The sequence below is a fragment of the Delphinapterus leucas genome, chromosome 10, assembly GCF_059928025.1.
Source record: "Delphinapterus leucas isolate spDelLeu-1000000601 "Yukka" chromosome 10, BTC_Dleu_Yukka2, whole genome shotgun sequence".
Taxonomy (NCBI): domain Eukaryota; kingdom Metazoa; phylum Chordata; class Mammalia; order Artiodactyla; family Monodontidae; genus Delphinapterus; species Delphinapterus leucas.
The window spans coordinates 16,242,704-16,259,307 of record NC_143138.1 but is presented as its reverse complement, the minus strand read 5'-3'; the positions used below and the strand labels follow the sequence as shown (position 1 = coordinate 16,259,307).

The 16,604-nt window shown below is 38.3% G+C and overlaps 1 protein-coding gene across 1 annotated transcript in view; it reads right to left on the bottom strand.

The window, feature by feature from the left end:
- The window catches only part of CDKAL1 (CDKAL1 threonylcarbamoyladenosine tRNA methylthiotransferase), a 648,803-nt gene that overhangs the window by 467,263 nt on the left and 164,936 nt on the right, over window positions 1–16,604 (bottom strand). The window lies entirely within an intron of this gene.

Genomic DNA, 16,604 nt, shown 5'->3' with positions numbered 1-16,604 from the left:
GAAGTCAAAGAGGATATTAAACAAGATTCCCATCTGTTGGCCTCAATTTTCTCAGTGAAATAAGAAGCAAGTTCATCTGCTATGAGTGAGAAAGCATATTGTTAAATAAGAACAGAGTGGATGTTTAAAATACCTGTTAAAAGTTTAATACCTGGTTAAAAAAAAAAAAAGAGAGAGAAGACTAGAAACACATAAAAATTGCTACGGTATTGAGATACCAGTTGAAACTAGATACCGTGAACTTTTAACAATGACTCCATGTATAGCTGTCATTTCCCTCAGGGCCCAGCAGATCTCATGTAGGAACGAAACAGTCAAATGGACTGACCCAAGGTTTGTTCATTCCATCATTTATTCATTCACTCATCATTTGTTAAACAACTAACAAGTGCCAGGAAGGTTCAAAAGTCTGGGCAAATAGCACAGAGATTTACAGGACAGATGTGAAGGATATGGAAAAAAGGAAACTATGCTGGATAACATGAAACTTTAAGTATAGGTTAGATAGATAAAGAAGAAGCAGAACCAGAAAGGAGAAATAAAGTGGCTGGGGGTTGAAGGAAGGAAGGAATGAAAGGAAAGGGAGGGTGGGAAAGAGGAGCGAGGATGGAGAGAGATAAAGGAGAAAAGAGAATAGGAGGTTATAACCGAGTACAGATATAGGTATTTAGTATTTCTGAAGAACAGCAAGGTCCAAGATCTAGTCATGAGAACAATTTGCTGAAAGAGTTTGATAAAGGTGATAACCACTGGAGTTGAGAAGTAAGGAAATAAGGTTAGAGTGTTGGTGAGACATTCCATATGGACACTCAGATTGCCCACGATATCAGAAATACAGGTAGGATAAGGAAGGAAGAGTTGATCAAATTTCCCAGTAAATGTAGGTGAATGACCAACATATCAGTTGAAGAAAAGAAAGAATAAAAGAAGTACAATATAAAATAATTCAATAATGGAACCAAAACAAAAATGCTTTCCTATGCAGTTGGAGACATCACAGTTTAAAGGGAGTATTGCACCCAATCTCGTAGCACATGGACCGAATAAGAAGCGGGTTCCCTGGAGAAAAGTCAGAACAACATGTGGAGGGAGGAGTTAAAAGGTTAAAAAGTTGCGGGTAAGCTAAAACTGTAAAATTCTTAGAAGAAAACAAAGCCATAAATCTAGATGAATCTTGTATTAGACAATAGTTTCTTACTATTACATCAAAAGAATGAGTGATAAAAAAGGCAAACTGAACATCATCAAAATTAAAGCCTCTTGGTACATCAAAGGACACTACTAGGAAAATAACAAGACAACATAGAAAATGGGAGAAGATTTTTGCAAATCATATACCTGATAAGAGACCTGAATCTAGAATATATAAAGGGCTACTTGAACTCAATAAAAAGACAAATAAGCCATTTAAAAATGGGCAAAAGATCTGACTAGACACTTCTCCAAGAAAGATATGCAAATGGCCAATAAGCACATGAAAAGATGTTCAACATCATTAACCAACCAATAAATACAAATCAAAACCACAATGGAGGAAGTGGGCAGTTACTGTTTAACATGTATAGATTTGCAGTTTGGAAAGATGAAAATGTTCTGGAGATGGATGCTGGTGATGGTTCCACAGCAGAGTGAATGTATTTAACGCCACTGAACTATACACTTAAAATTGATTAAGATAGTAAACTTTATGTTGTGTATATTTTACCATAATAAGATACTACTTCATACCCACTAGGATGGCTATAATCAAAAGGACAGACAGTAACAAATATGGGCAAGGATATGGAGAAATTGGAACCCACATCACACATTGCTAGTGGGAATGCAATAAAATGGGGCTGCTGCTTCGGAAATCAGTCTGACAGATCCTCAAACCATTAAACCATATCATCCAGCAATTCCAATCCTAGCTGGATACCCAAGAGAAATGCAAACGTATGCCCAGACAAAACTTGTACACAAATAGTCACAGCATTATTCATACTATGCAAAAGGCAGGAACAACCCAAGTCCCATCTACTGATGAACAGATAAACAAAAGGTGGTATATATCCATACAACAAAGTGTCACTGAACCATAAAGGGAAATGAAGTATTAATAATGTTAAAACATTATGCTAAAGGCCAGAGGCCAGAGGAAAAAATCAATCAACGTATTGTCTGATTCCATGCATATGAAATGACCATAATAGGGAAATTTTCAGAGGCAAAGTAGATTAGTGATTACCTATGGACGGGTGGTGAAAGAAATGAGAGGGACTGCTAAGGAGTACTGTGTCTCTTTTTGGAGTGATGAAAATATTATAAAATTGATTGTGGTGATGGTCGCATAACTCTGTGAATATACTAAAAACCACTGAATTACACAATTTAAATGGGAGAATAGTGTGGTGTTTGAATTATATCTCAGAAGGGCTGTTATTACTGCCACCATCCCTCCCAAAAAAAGGTTGAGGGTGGTCAAATGTTCTAATGTCAAGGTCATGAAACTCAAGAAAAAACTGAGGAAATGTTCCAGTTAAAGGAGACTTAAGAGACCTGACAACTGAATGTAACTTTGGGTCTAGATCTGGGATTTTTCTCTTCCTATAAGGGACATTGGAACAATTAACAAGATCTGAATAAGGTCTGCACACTAACTGATAGTATTTTAACGATGTTAAATTCCTGATTTTTATAATTAGACTATAGTGATATGAGAATAGCCTTGTTTTTTAAATATAACGACATTTAGAAGTAAAGAGGCATCAGGTTTACATCTTGCTCTCAAAAGGATCAGGAAAAATGTCTATATATAAAAAGAATAAGTAAATTTGGTAAAATATTACCATTCGGGGAATCTGGGTAAATGGTATGTTAATTCTTTATTTTCACCACTTTTCTGTGAGTGTGAAATTATGTCAAAATAAAACTTTAGGGCTTCCCTGGTGGCACAGTGGTTGAGAGTCCGCCTGCCGATGCAGGGGACACGGGTTCGTGCCCCGGTCCGGGAGGATCCCACATGCCGCGGAGCAGCTGGGCCCGTGAGCCATGACCGCTGAGCCTGCACGTCCAGAGCCTGTGCTCCACAACGGGAGAGGCCACAGCAGTGAGAGGCCCGCATACCACAAATAAATAAATAAATAAATAAATAAATAAATAAATAAATAAATAAATAAATAAATAATAAATAAAACTTAAAGTGTGTGCATGGGTGTGGATGTTGAAGAGATGAAGATTTTCTTTTACCCTAATGGTCACACAGAATTGACGTGAATGCATCAATTCTGAAATGCATCAAGCTGAAAATATCTGACTTTGAAAAAGTACTTAATTATCACATTCACTTTTAAGGCAGAAAAACAGATATTGCCTACTCCTGATCAGTAATCGCTGGGTGGTGTGGGGGGAATCCAGGACTTCAAAAGGAAGGCTCTACCAAACTTTAAGAAAAAGAGAAAAAAGCATTTGATTACAAAAAGCAGGGTGGAAGTTCATTAAATGCTTTAAAGAAAATGTTGTGTCACTTCCATTTCTAGTAAGGAGGATACTGGAGGAAGCAGTGGGAGAAAATAAGAAAGAAGAGGAGACTGAAGAAAGAGAGAGAAGAGTCAGGGGAGGGGGAATTAAGTGGAAGAGGGAGAGGCTGGGAGGCAAAAAGAACAGGGTGGGAGGCAGGGAGAGAAGCAAAAGCAGTCCTGAGTGAGAACAAACTCAAGATTCACATACAGTAATGAGGAATATACTGAATTCATTCTGGGAAGAAAAGGAAAGCTGTTCTTAATTAACACTATAAATCGTAGCCCTGAATACACAAGAGCTTAGTCTCTGGCATATAATTCAAATAAAATAAATAGAACGTATCTTGTGTCCTTCAGGCACTTAGTTATAACTAGACAGGAAAAAAAAGTCATGCGGTATGTTCTATTACTGACTCCATATGATCTTGACAATGAAGAAAGGAGTTGGTGAATAAACAATTCATAAATAACATTAATGAGTAATTCTGCTGCAGAACTTTTAAAAGAAACCCATAAAAATATTTTATTCAGCTATTATGAACTACTCCAAATTTATAACTCAACATATATTGAAGAAACAAACCTATACAAAGCCACCTAAAGCAAATAAAAGAGCTATTCCGAAGGTTCCTAATTGTTTCGAGCAGTGCTCTCCAACAGAACTTTCTACAAGGACGGAAATGTTTACACACTGGGCTGTCCAACATGGTAGTCACTAGCCACATGTAGTTACTGCGTACTGGAAACACAGCTAACTGTGACTGAGGAACTGAATTTTGATTTTAAATCACTTAAATATTCACCTGTGGCTTTTGGCAACCACACTGGAAAGTGCAGGTTTAGAGTATGGCTAAGACAGCTACCCAGTTTGTGATGATGTGTTAAGAAAGCCCTAGGAAACTAACACACACCTCAAACACAATTTTGCCAACTAGGCTAAAATAAAAGAGTCATCAGAGAACAGGCTAATACTGTCCTGCAGTCAGAAGTTCAGCTTTAGTATGCACTTGAAGTATCTTTTTTTCTGAACAACGAGCAGCGAGATAAGTTGCAACCAGACTACTAATAACACCGTTGATAGTTAACATTTCTTGAGCAATTACCATGTCCCAGGCTCCGTGCTAACACACCACATGCACCATCACTTTTAATCCTCAGAACACCCTCAGCAGTAGACACTTACTGTTATTTCCTAGACTGAGGGAACTAAGGCACGGAGGTATCCTGCTAAATTCTAGCCAAGTGGTCTTAGTATATCTAATCTAGGAATGGCACATAAGGGGCACGTTTTGTGAATTTCCCTTTTCCTTTACACACCGAGATCATTACTAACTGATCACAAAACGATATCCAACTGAACTTGGACTTTCAAGTTAACCAGGCAACAACTATTCCCCCAAACGCTCACCCACCAATCACCTCTGCCGTGCATGCATTCACTTGACAAATATCTATTAAGCACCAACCAAGCACTATGACTGTCTAGGAACGGGGGATCTAATGGTGAAAATACCAAGTCCCCACTTCATGGGCCTTACATTCTATTTGGAGAAGACAAACATGTAAACAACTGAAAATGTTCATTTCCTATCATGATAGATGCTATGAAGAAAATAAAATCTGGGAGTGGCTGGAGGAGGAGAGGGCAATTTTGCTACAGTGGTCCAGGTCAACCTCTGGACAGGCAGCATTGATGCTGGGACGTGAACCATAAGGCAGAAGCACCAACGTGAACGTCCAGGGGGAAGAGCACATACAGGGGTTGAGAGACAGAAGTGATGGCGAATGAGCGCCATCGTGGTAGGAGATGAGGTCAGATAATCAGGGAAGGAAGGGCTATGTGAGACCTTGTAGCTCATGTTGTGCCGGTTACACTTTATATTCTACCTGCGAAAGGAAGTGTGATTGGAAGGTTAACTGAACAATCTCAGTAGCATCGCTCAGGCTAATTCTACCAAAAATGTGCAAAGAGCACTCTCTATCCACATTTCTCTATTACTTGGTGTGAGTCTTTTTATACTTGTATGAATCTGGCTGGGGTTTCACTACCTCTTGATTTTATCCCAAGACACTTCAAATCCTTTCAGGAGTAACGAAGGTTAATAAATTATAGATACACATCAATGTAGATACAGAGGAACTCTCTCATTAGCTCTCTTAATTTTGATTGTACATAAATAAAGTAGGACAACCTGTCATTTCATTCTAATTAAGAAATATCAGACCAACACTTTAAAACCACCTAAAAACTGTATCAACCTTTAAAAGACAAAAATGCCTTTCTTTCTATCTCTGTTAAGAACTATACTATAAAAAGCCTTTTCCATTAAATGCATGTTCAGATTTTTCACTTTTACCATAATGGGAGCTTGATCCAATAATCAGCATTTGACAGGTTAAAGTTCAATACTGACTTCATGGTAAAAAAATATTTTTCTCTCTAAAAAATTTTCCTTCAAGCTGTTAAGGGAAGTCCCTACCTCTATAAATGGTATTGGAAGAGCTCAATTTCCAAATCTCTTAAATTTGGAGAAGTCCAGAGCAGGCACTAGCTAACTCTGCTGGAAGACAGATTTCTTGAATTCACAAGCCCATGAACAAGTTTACTAATGTTACACAAAAGAGCATTTGATGCTACATGTGGTTTAACTTTTTCAAAAAAACTTTCTCATCTGCCAGTACAGTTTCATCTTCTTTCACCTCTTCATTGAGAAAAATTCTTCCCCAGCAGTACAAATAGCCCTTTCATCAAAAGTTATATGACAGCACATTCCACACACCACTAAAAGCATATTTTCTACCTGAATGGTACCAGTGAGTGACGAACACTGAGTAAGAGATAAAAATTACTAAGTGAAAGATGAGGCCAGGCTAGATGGATGCCAGCAAAATGGGGATCAGTACCAGGAACTTTTCCCCCTTAAATCCAATTAAAATACCTATAAAACTTTCTCACAGGGGTTGGGGGGGATCTTTAAGAAACTAAAATCAACATGCTAAATTCAATTACATAGAGAAACATTCTTTGAGACATTAGAATATTATAGCCATATTAAATAATAGGACATGTTATAAACTAAAAAATTATACATAAAGTAATACTAAAGTTGAAAACAGTAGCACTAGAATAAAACAGAAATACACATTAGGGATGTAAAACATCAACTAATAAACAATGTTGCATGTAGTAGGCAGAATAATGGTCTCTCAAAGATGTTCAAGTCATGATCCCAGAACCAGAGTAAATAACCTTCCATGGCAAATGAACTTTGCAGGTGTGATTAAGATTAAACACCTTGAGATGATGAGATTAACCTGGATTATCCAGATAGGTCCAATCTATTCACATGAGTCTTTAAAAGCTGAGGATCTTTCCCATCTCCGGATAGAGAGAGAGATCAAGATAGAAGAAGGGTCAGAGAGAGATGGCATTGCATTGCTGGCCTTAAAGATGGAAGAAGGGGGCCACAAGTCAAGGAATGTGGTGGCCTCTAAAAGCTGGAAAGGGCAAGGAAGAAGACTCCCCTAGAGCCTCCAGAAAAGGATGCAGCCCTGTCAACACCTTGATTTTAGCCCAGTAAAACCCATGCCCAACTTATCTCCAGAATCGTAAGATAATAAATGCGTGTTGTTTTAACCAACCACGTTTCTGGTAATTTGTTATGGGACATGTGAAACTCATACATTAATTAAGAAACAAACATGATAAGAGCACCAACAAAGAGGGAAGGGAAATTTTAAAAATAAATGCTGCTGGAACTGAGAACAATATGGAAAAAAATAAATGCATACTTCATATTTAACAAATATTCACTCAATAAGTATTTACTGAGCCAGACACTGTAGTAAGTACAGAAACTAATGTAAAATATGTAAAGCTGGGCTTCCCTGGTGGCACAGTGATTGAGAGTCTGCCTGCCGATGCAGGGGACACGGGTTTGTGCCCTGGTCCGGGAAGGTCCCACATGCCGTGGAGCGGCTGGGCCCGTGAGCCATGGCCGCTGAGCCTGCACGTCCGGAGCCTGTGCTCCGCAACGGGAGAGGCCACAACAGGGAGAGGCCCGCATACCGCAAAAAAAAACAAAAACAAAAACAAAATGTAAAGCTGTAAAGTAATAGCAAACAGAATCCCTGGCTTTGTGGAGCTTGTAAGTGTCCACCACAGTAAACTGCAAACAGAGTGAAGAGTTGAACAAATCCTTTCCATAATTTAAAAAAAAAAAAAAGGTCTAAAAGAAAAAGAAAATATATATACTTTATCAGACCTGTTCCTCGATCCTGGAAACGTAAATTTTAAGTTTTGAAACCACAGGAGAAATTACCCACTCATTCCCCTCTCCCTCAAATTCCAAGTTTCTAATATATCAAAATTTTAAAAGGCAATGAAAAATAATGATAAAGAGACACACAAATTTTCCCAACTTAAAATAGATTGATTCCCTGCTGTTGAGTTGTAGGAGTCCTTTAAATATTCTGGTATAAACCCTTTGGGAGATATGTGTTTTGGAAATGTTTTCTCCCAATCCCTGGCTTATCTTTTCATCTTAACAGTATCTTTGGGAGCCAAAGGAATTAATTTTGATGAAGTCCAATTTATCAATTTCTTTTCTTCTGTGTCCTAAGAAATAGCTGTATGTGGCTGCCTAAGAAACAGTTTCCTAACTCAAGGTCACCAAAAAAGAGGGGAAGGTGATAAAACTTTATCAAAGATATATGGATATTAAACAATCACAGAAAATATGCTCAACATCATTAGCCAACAGAGAAAACAAATTAAAACCACAATGAGATACTACTCATTCCTAGTACAACAGCTAAAATTAAACTGGAGTACCAAGCTTTGGTCAAGATGTGAAGCAAATGAACTGCTGGTGGAAATGCAAAATAGTATAGCTGTTTGGGAAAACACTCTGGCAATTTTTAAAAGGCTGAGCAGATGCTGACCATATGACCAAGGAATACCATTCCTAGGTATTCACCCAAGAGAATGCAAACGTAATTCACACAAAGACCTGTGCACGAATGTTTACAGCAGCTTTATTCTTCATAGCCCCAAACTGGAAACAACACAACTTTCCATCAACTTGCTAAATGGATAGACAAACTGTGATCCATCCATACAGTGAAATAATTCCATACAATAAAAAGTAACAAACTATTAATAATCACAACAAATGTAAAATAGATAGCTAGTGGGAAGCAGTCGCATAGCACAGGGAAATCAGCTCCGTGCTTTGTGACCAGCTAGAAGGGTGGGATAGAGAGGGTGGGAGGGAGGGAGATGCAAGAGGGAAGAGATATGGGGACATATGTATATGTATAACTGATTCACTTTGTGGTAAAGCAGAAACTGACACACCATTGTAAAGCAATTATACTCCAATAAAAATGTTAAAAAAATAATAATAATCACAACATGTATGAATACTGAATGAGTCATGCTAAGTGAAAAAAGAAACAAAGTAACATATAGAGGCATACCTCATTCTATTGCACTTCACTTTACAGCACTTTCCAAATACTGAGTTTTTTATAAATTGAAGGTTTGTGGCAACCCTGCATGGAGCAAGTCTATTGGCAGCATTTTTCCTGCAGCATTTGCTCACTTCCTGTCTCTGTGTCACATTTTGGTGATCCTCACAATACTTCAAACTTTTTCATTATTATATCTGTTATGGTGATGTGTGATAAGTGGTCTTTAATGTCACTACTGTAATTAATTTAGGGCAGCATGAACGGCACCCACATACGACAGCAAACTTAATTGATTACTGAAATGACAAAAAAGGATTTAGACTATTACATAAACTTAGTTGACCAAGAAGCAGGATTTGACAGAACTGACTCCAATTTTGAAAGTTCTACTGTGGGTAAAATGCTATCAAATAGTACTGCAGGCTGCAGAGAAACTGTTCATGAAAGGAAGAGTCAGTCGATGCAGCAAACTTCAGCGTTCTCTTATTTTAAGAAACGGCCACAGCCACCCCCCTTCAGTAACCACCACCCTCATCTGTCAGCAGCCATCAACACTAAGGTAAGAGCCTCCACCCCCAAAAAGACTGTGACTCACTGAAGGCTCAGATGATGCTTAGCATTTTTTAATAATAAAGCATTATTTAAAATGAAGGTATGGGGACTTCCCTGGTGGTCCAGTGGTTAAGACTCCATGCTCCCAATGCAGGGAGCCCGGGTTCGATCCCTGGTCAGGGAACTAGATCCCGCACACCCCCATCTAAAGATCCTGCGTGCCGCAACTAAAGATCCCGCATGCCCCAGTGAAGATCCCACCTGCTGCAACTAAGACCCAGCACAGCCAAGTAAATATTTTTTTAATAAAATTAAATTAAATTAAGGTATGAATATATTTTTTAGACAATGCTATTGCACACTTAAGAGACTACAGTATGGTGTAAACACAACTTTTATATACACTTGAAAAGCAAAAGGATCGTGTGACTTGCTTTACTGTGATGTTTGCTTTATTGCAGTGGTCTGGAACCAAACCCAAAATATTTCTGAGGTATGCCTATAATTCCATTTATTTGACATTCTGAAAAAGGCAAAACTATAGGGACAGAAATCAGAACAGTGGTTTCTGAGGACTGTGTTTACTGTCTGCTGGGGGTGGGAGTTGGGGGAGCTGACCACAGAAGGAGACAAGGGAAATTTCAGGTGCAACGGAAATGTTCTGTATGAAATTCATCACAGGTGATTTCATTACATGTTAATTATATTTCAATAAATCATACTTAAGATAACAAAAAAATTAGTATCAATAACATAATAATTAACATATAATGAATAAAGGGCATATAGAAATAACCACTAGATTATACTTCTTCTGACACTTACCTTTTCACACTATCTTACCCCTACCTTCCCTCAGTCTTTCACCCTGTCATGCTGATTCTGACTTAAGCATTTCACTGAATGCAAACTCTTTCTTTCCACCCTATTTATTACTCATCTGCACTACTCCAAGCTGCACCTCTTAAAATGAGCGCCTCCAAATTACACTCAAATCAGGGTCACTTCTTGCTATTCCTTCTCCCTTCCAGGCACCCTTAAGCACACATGCTTTTCCTTAGATACGTTGCTGCTTCTGCTCAAAAGCCCTCTCTCCTTTCTCCATTCATCAAACCACTACTCATCCTTTGAAACCCTGGTCAAGAATGGTTTCAACCTCTGTGTGCCCACCAGACTTTATCCCTATGCATATTTATCATGATTATTTGCAGCTCTCCTCAGATTTTACTGTCTTTAAGGACAGACAAGTTTTATTCAGCTCTGTATCTCTAGCAAATAGTTTCATTCCAGGCACATAGCTGTGCTCAGTGTTAACTCTTACTAGTAAGATAATTAAATTTTTTTTAAAATGCTAATACAGAGCACTAACTATGTGCCGGGGACCATGCTAAGCACATTATGTGTATTAAATACTTTAACCCTTACAAAACTTGGAGTTAGGTTCTATTATTATCTCCATTCTATGATGAAGAAACTGAGGCACAGAGAGGTTAAGTAACTTGTACAAGGTCACACAGCTAATAAGTGGTGGAGCAGGGATATGAACCTGTGTAACCTAGCTCCTAAATCCATGCTCTTCCTAGTATGCTAGACTACCTTTTTATAATTCAGTAGGTGAAAAATGTATACACATATAGATAAAATTAGAGGAAGCCATGAAAAAGTAAAAACAACAGATCTAGGAAGGTAAAAAAATGAATGGGCTTTTAAATCTACATGTCATTCTGTTACAATACTGCCATTTTGATAATTAAAGGTAATAAAATGGAATATGACAAGAAGAAATATCAGAAGACATGAAGTAGAGACAAATAGGAGAAGGACAGTTTCTAAAATTTTGCCCTCAATATCGATGCCACCATTACCGTGACATCATTCCATTTCATGAATTTATTTACCTTCTGGAATACAGTAATATGATAGAAATGTTCTAAGATGTATCCTCTTTCAAATGTTGCTTTATTTATACACATAATTTTCAAAGTTAACATTCACGTATGAAAGAGCCATCACGCCGTCTGACTTCTCAGGATTAGAGCAGCCTGCCTGAAAAGATGTTTAAACCACTGCAAATCAACCTGGTAAGAGTCTCGGAGATAAGTGGACACCTGTGTTAAACCACACTTTTGTTCAGCTGTCCAAAGAAAATATGCATCTGCCTGCAGGGCTCACAGCTGGCACATCAGGAAGTTCTGTCATATACAAATTTTCAGCATCTAACTGTATTCTGCTTTGAATTGCATGCTTTAAAAATGTTTTTAAATGTTACAACCTGTTTATTAATTCAGTTTATTTAGGATTTCTAGAGATATTATACAAAGACAAGCCTAATGAATCAATGCCAAGACCAATTTCAGATGCAGTCTTTATTAGCTCAGAAAACCTACACAAAATGTACAATTCTGTAAACATGCTTTCCTGTAACAGAATAAAAACCAACCTTCCTAATAAATGTCATGCCTATCAATAATGACTACTATAAGAACTGAGAAATAACACTACCTTAAGCAGAACTCAAGCAAATAAATACTATTTCAGCCATCTATTCCTAACACAACTCCCAGCTGATGGACACAAAGTGTATTTCCATCTGAACCTTACAGAGAAATTCCCAACTAATCAATCTCCCCATCATCTAGGGACCCATCCCACCACACTCTCCAGAAGGTTGAAGATGTTCTAGGCTCAAATCAGATTTCTCTCCCCAAGAACTAGAATGGAAGCTCTATGGAGACAGGGATCTTTGATGATTTTATATACCGCTGCATTCCTAGCACCTGGAACGGTAGCTAGCACTTAGTAGGCACTCAGTAAGTACTAGCTGAATAGAAAAAACAATAATGTGGCAGCCCTGGGACTTAAAGCCTGGCTTTCTGAGCTCTGAAGTCTATTATTCTTTTTTGCTACCAGACTTTAAAACAGGACATCCTTTCTGGTTGACTACGCTAAAAGAAACTTTCCTGCCAAAAAACAAACTAAAGAGAAGAAGTAGCATTCAATAGGTATAGTCACAACATCTTGGAACTACCTACAGCTAGACACAGAGTAACCAATGTAAACAAATAAGAGCAGTGATTTAAAAAAAAAAAAAGTGACATTGCATGAAAACTAATTCCAAGGTGAATAGTTAACCATAAGTATTTGTCAAAAGAGAAATGAAGGGACTTCCCTGGTGGTGCAGTGGTTAAGAATCCACCTTCCAATGTAGGGGACATGGATTTGAGCCCTGGTCCGGGAAGATCCCACATGCCGTGGAGCACCTAAACCCGTGCACCACAACTACTGAGCCTGCGCTCTAGAGCCCGCAAGCCGCAACTAGAGAAAGCCTGCACACAGTAATGAAGATCCAACGCAGCCAAAAATAAATAAATGAATGAATAAATTTTATTTGAAAAAAAGAGAGAAATGAAAATTTTCCCTGTAAGGTAAAATGTTTCAAGATCCCGTAAAACTGAAAAAGATCTTGATTCTGCACTGATTACCTATAAATTTATGTTTTTATAAATTTATATTCTAGATATAAACTTCATTTAATCATGCTAGGGAAAAAGTTTTGGTTAAAAAAAGGTCTTTCTATCCAACACATACACGTTTTCAAATCTGTTCTTTCTCCTCTCCCGCTATAAAAAAAAAACCCGGATGGGAGAAGCCTACAGATTACTGCCACCAAAGCCAGTTCTTCTGGACCCAGAGGTTGATAGGTATTACTTCTGGTTGATATTCTGTTCTTTTCTTTCTCCATCCCACCACACAGATAATATTAATCACAACTAGATTCAGGAGACATTACGACAGATGATACTATAAAGCCCAGGAGTCAAATCACCAATTACTAAGTGCCCTCACCACACTGCTCTCTCTGATTATGGAAACGAATTAACTGTCCCATTTCTGAAGGGTGATATGGGTGGAAATTAACGTTATGATGGTAACAAATATCATTCTTCCTTATTAAACATCTTCTTAAATGCTCCAGGAGCACCTGCAAACATGGGACAGACTTGTCTTTTTTTTTTTTTTTCCTTGCGGTACGCGGGCCTCTCACTGCCGCGGCCTCTCCCGTCGCGGAGCACAGGCTCCGGACGCACAGGCTCAGCGGCCATGGCCCACTGGCCCAGCCGCCCCGCGGCACGCGGGATCCTCCCGGACCGGGGCACGAACCCGCGCCCCCTGCATCGGCAGGCGGACTCCCAACCACTGCGCCACCAGGGAAGCCCCAGACTTGTCTTTTTAACTCAAGTGTACAATAAGTACCTTGCTCACCATCTAAAGGCAGCCTTTTATTTCGATCACTTGGTCAACAGAGCAGACCATCCTCCCTGTATGTGGCACAACACAGACAAATCCTAGCAGGAGGTGAAAGCACATAATACAGTTACAGCTGGTCTTCCTTCGACTTCTATTAACGCTCTCCCATCACTGAAACTCTGTGAGGAAAATTCTGTGAAGGAATAACAGTTTTCACACAGCCTGTAAATCAACTGTGCAATACAATTCTAAACATCCTCCTAAAAACAGGTTCCCAAGTCAATGAATTTAAACACCTTCATATTTTTTTTTACACTTCAGAATTGTTTTTTCTTTGTGTAAACCAATATATTTCTTTTTTTCAAAATAAATTTATTTATTTTTGGCTGTGTTGGATGTTCATTGCTGCACAAGGGTTTTTTCTCTAGTTGCAGCAGGGGCTACTCTTCATTGCGGTGCGTGGGTTTCTCATTGTGGTGGCTTCTCTTGTTGCAGAGCACAGGCTCTAGGCACGCGGGCTTCAGTAGTTGTAGCACACGGGTTCAGTAGTTGTCGCTCGCAGGCTCTAGAGTGCAGGCTCAGTAGTTGTGGCTCACAGGCTTAGTTGCTCTGTGGCATGTGGGATCTTCCCAGACCAGGGCTCGAACCCATGTCCCCTGCATTGGCAGGTAGATTCTTAACCTGCACCACCAGGGAAGCCTCTAATTCATTTCTTTACTTGACTGTAACTCACTATGTTTCAGAAGGTTTCTGATTTTGTAGCAGTTCAACAATTATATTCAGAAATAGATCTCTCGAAATGCCAATTATAAATAATATTGGTTTCCTTCTCCAAATTTTCTTCAAAATTTTCAGTTCTCCTGTACATAATTTTTATATATAAAGTGTCAGTTATGATAGATGTCATATAGCTGCCACAGATAAAAATGCTCTATAAAATGATGTTGACAAAGAACAATCTTATACTTTAGTAATAATAGCAAATGCTGAAGATATAATTAAACTACAACCCCGAAATGTTGTTATTGTTAGTGCAATTCTACTTTTGGAAACTTTTCACAATATACTGATCTTAAATTTAAAAATCCCTTTATGAGCATTATTGTATGATGTACATTTCCTAAAAATTAGAAAGCTACTTATATCCAACAACTAAGAACAGTTAAGTAACTTATGGTATACCCTTCAGCAGAAAATTAACACAGGACTTAAAATGGTTAAAGAGCTCATGGAATAAAATCTCATGGAAAAATAAGGACACAAAATAGTTTTGAGATTACAATTAAGTAAAATATGCAGAGGTTAAAAGTCTGAAGGGGATAATTATTGTGTTAGGGTGAGAGGATTATGAATTTTCTTTCTATTCACTTTTTCAAACATGTATTGTTTCTCCAATTTTAAAGAAGCTAAATAAATATAAAGAATTTTAAGGGTAATAAAATGAGACAAAGAGACAAAACAGAAAGCATGCTAGATTAAATGGGGAAAAAAATGTTTATTTGCCATACGCACGAGTTTACATCATCCCTGAAAATAGTGTTCCGTATCACCAGCGCTGGGCATCCTCTCTCCCACCATCTTGAGAATCTCCCCAATATACTCACATACACTAAGCTCTTCACAATACACAGTGGAGTTCAGGGAAATGTTACCATAATGTACACAGAGAAGAGACTTTTGCCATACTACAGAAATTCTACTATTCTGGGAACTTAATTCCTTGAGATGAATTCAAAGATGAATTCTAAGCTTTTACCACGCTTTATCTCTAAAACAGAATTCTAACTAGTTTTCTATTTCCCTAACACAGCAGGATTATGTTTATGGAGAAAGTTAGTCTGACATGAAAAGATAACTCAGGAGTCCATATTCAGTTCATTCCTTAAACCAAGAGAAATCAAAATGTAAACAGACAAGTGGTGAAAACAAACTAAAAATCCCAAACATTCAGGTTCCGTTTGTTTAACATGAGAATGTTTGTTCAAAGATTATTAAATTTGCCAGTGGGGCAAGGACTTCACAGCAGAAAACAAGTTCACTACACTGAGAATACAGTATAAGAACCTATCAATTGGGCTTCCCTGGTGGCGCAGTGGTTGAGAGTCTGCCTGCTAATGCAGGGGACACGGGTTCCAGCCCTGGTCTGGGAGGATCCCACATGCCGTGGAGCAACTAGGCCCGTGAGCCACAACTACTGAGCCTGTGCGTCTGGAGCCTGTGCTCCGCAACAAGAGAGGCCGCCATAGTGAGAGGCCTGCGCACCGCGTTGAAGAGTGGCCCCCGCTTGCCACAACTAGAGAAAGCCCTCGCACAGAAACGAAGACCTAACACAGCAAAAACTAATTAATTAATGAATTAATTAATTAATAAACTCCTACCCCCAACATCTTCTAAAACAAAAAAAACAATACAGCAAACCTTTCAGAGGTAATTATAATTATATAAAAAAAGAACCTATCAATAGTACATCAAATAAGGAAAAAACTCCAATAAGTCTCAATCCAGATGCCAATTTTTCATACAATTTTTTCTATGAGCATACAATATTTTTATATATATTTTTAAATTAATAGAGCCTCTTTAAAAGAAGATCATTACTAACCACAGTGAGTACAGCTATAACAGAATGGTGGGAAGGATGAAACACCACCATTTGGTCAACAAGTACTGTCTGAATGCTAACTCCCTCTGGGCATTTGTGAACAGTGATGTCCACAAAGAATAAGAAAGATATTATAGGAAGCAGTCATCCCCTGACTTCACAGAACTTACTGCCCAACAGGGAAAGAAGCACACCAACAACAGAAGTACAAAAGGAAGCTTCTTTCA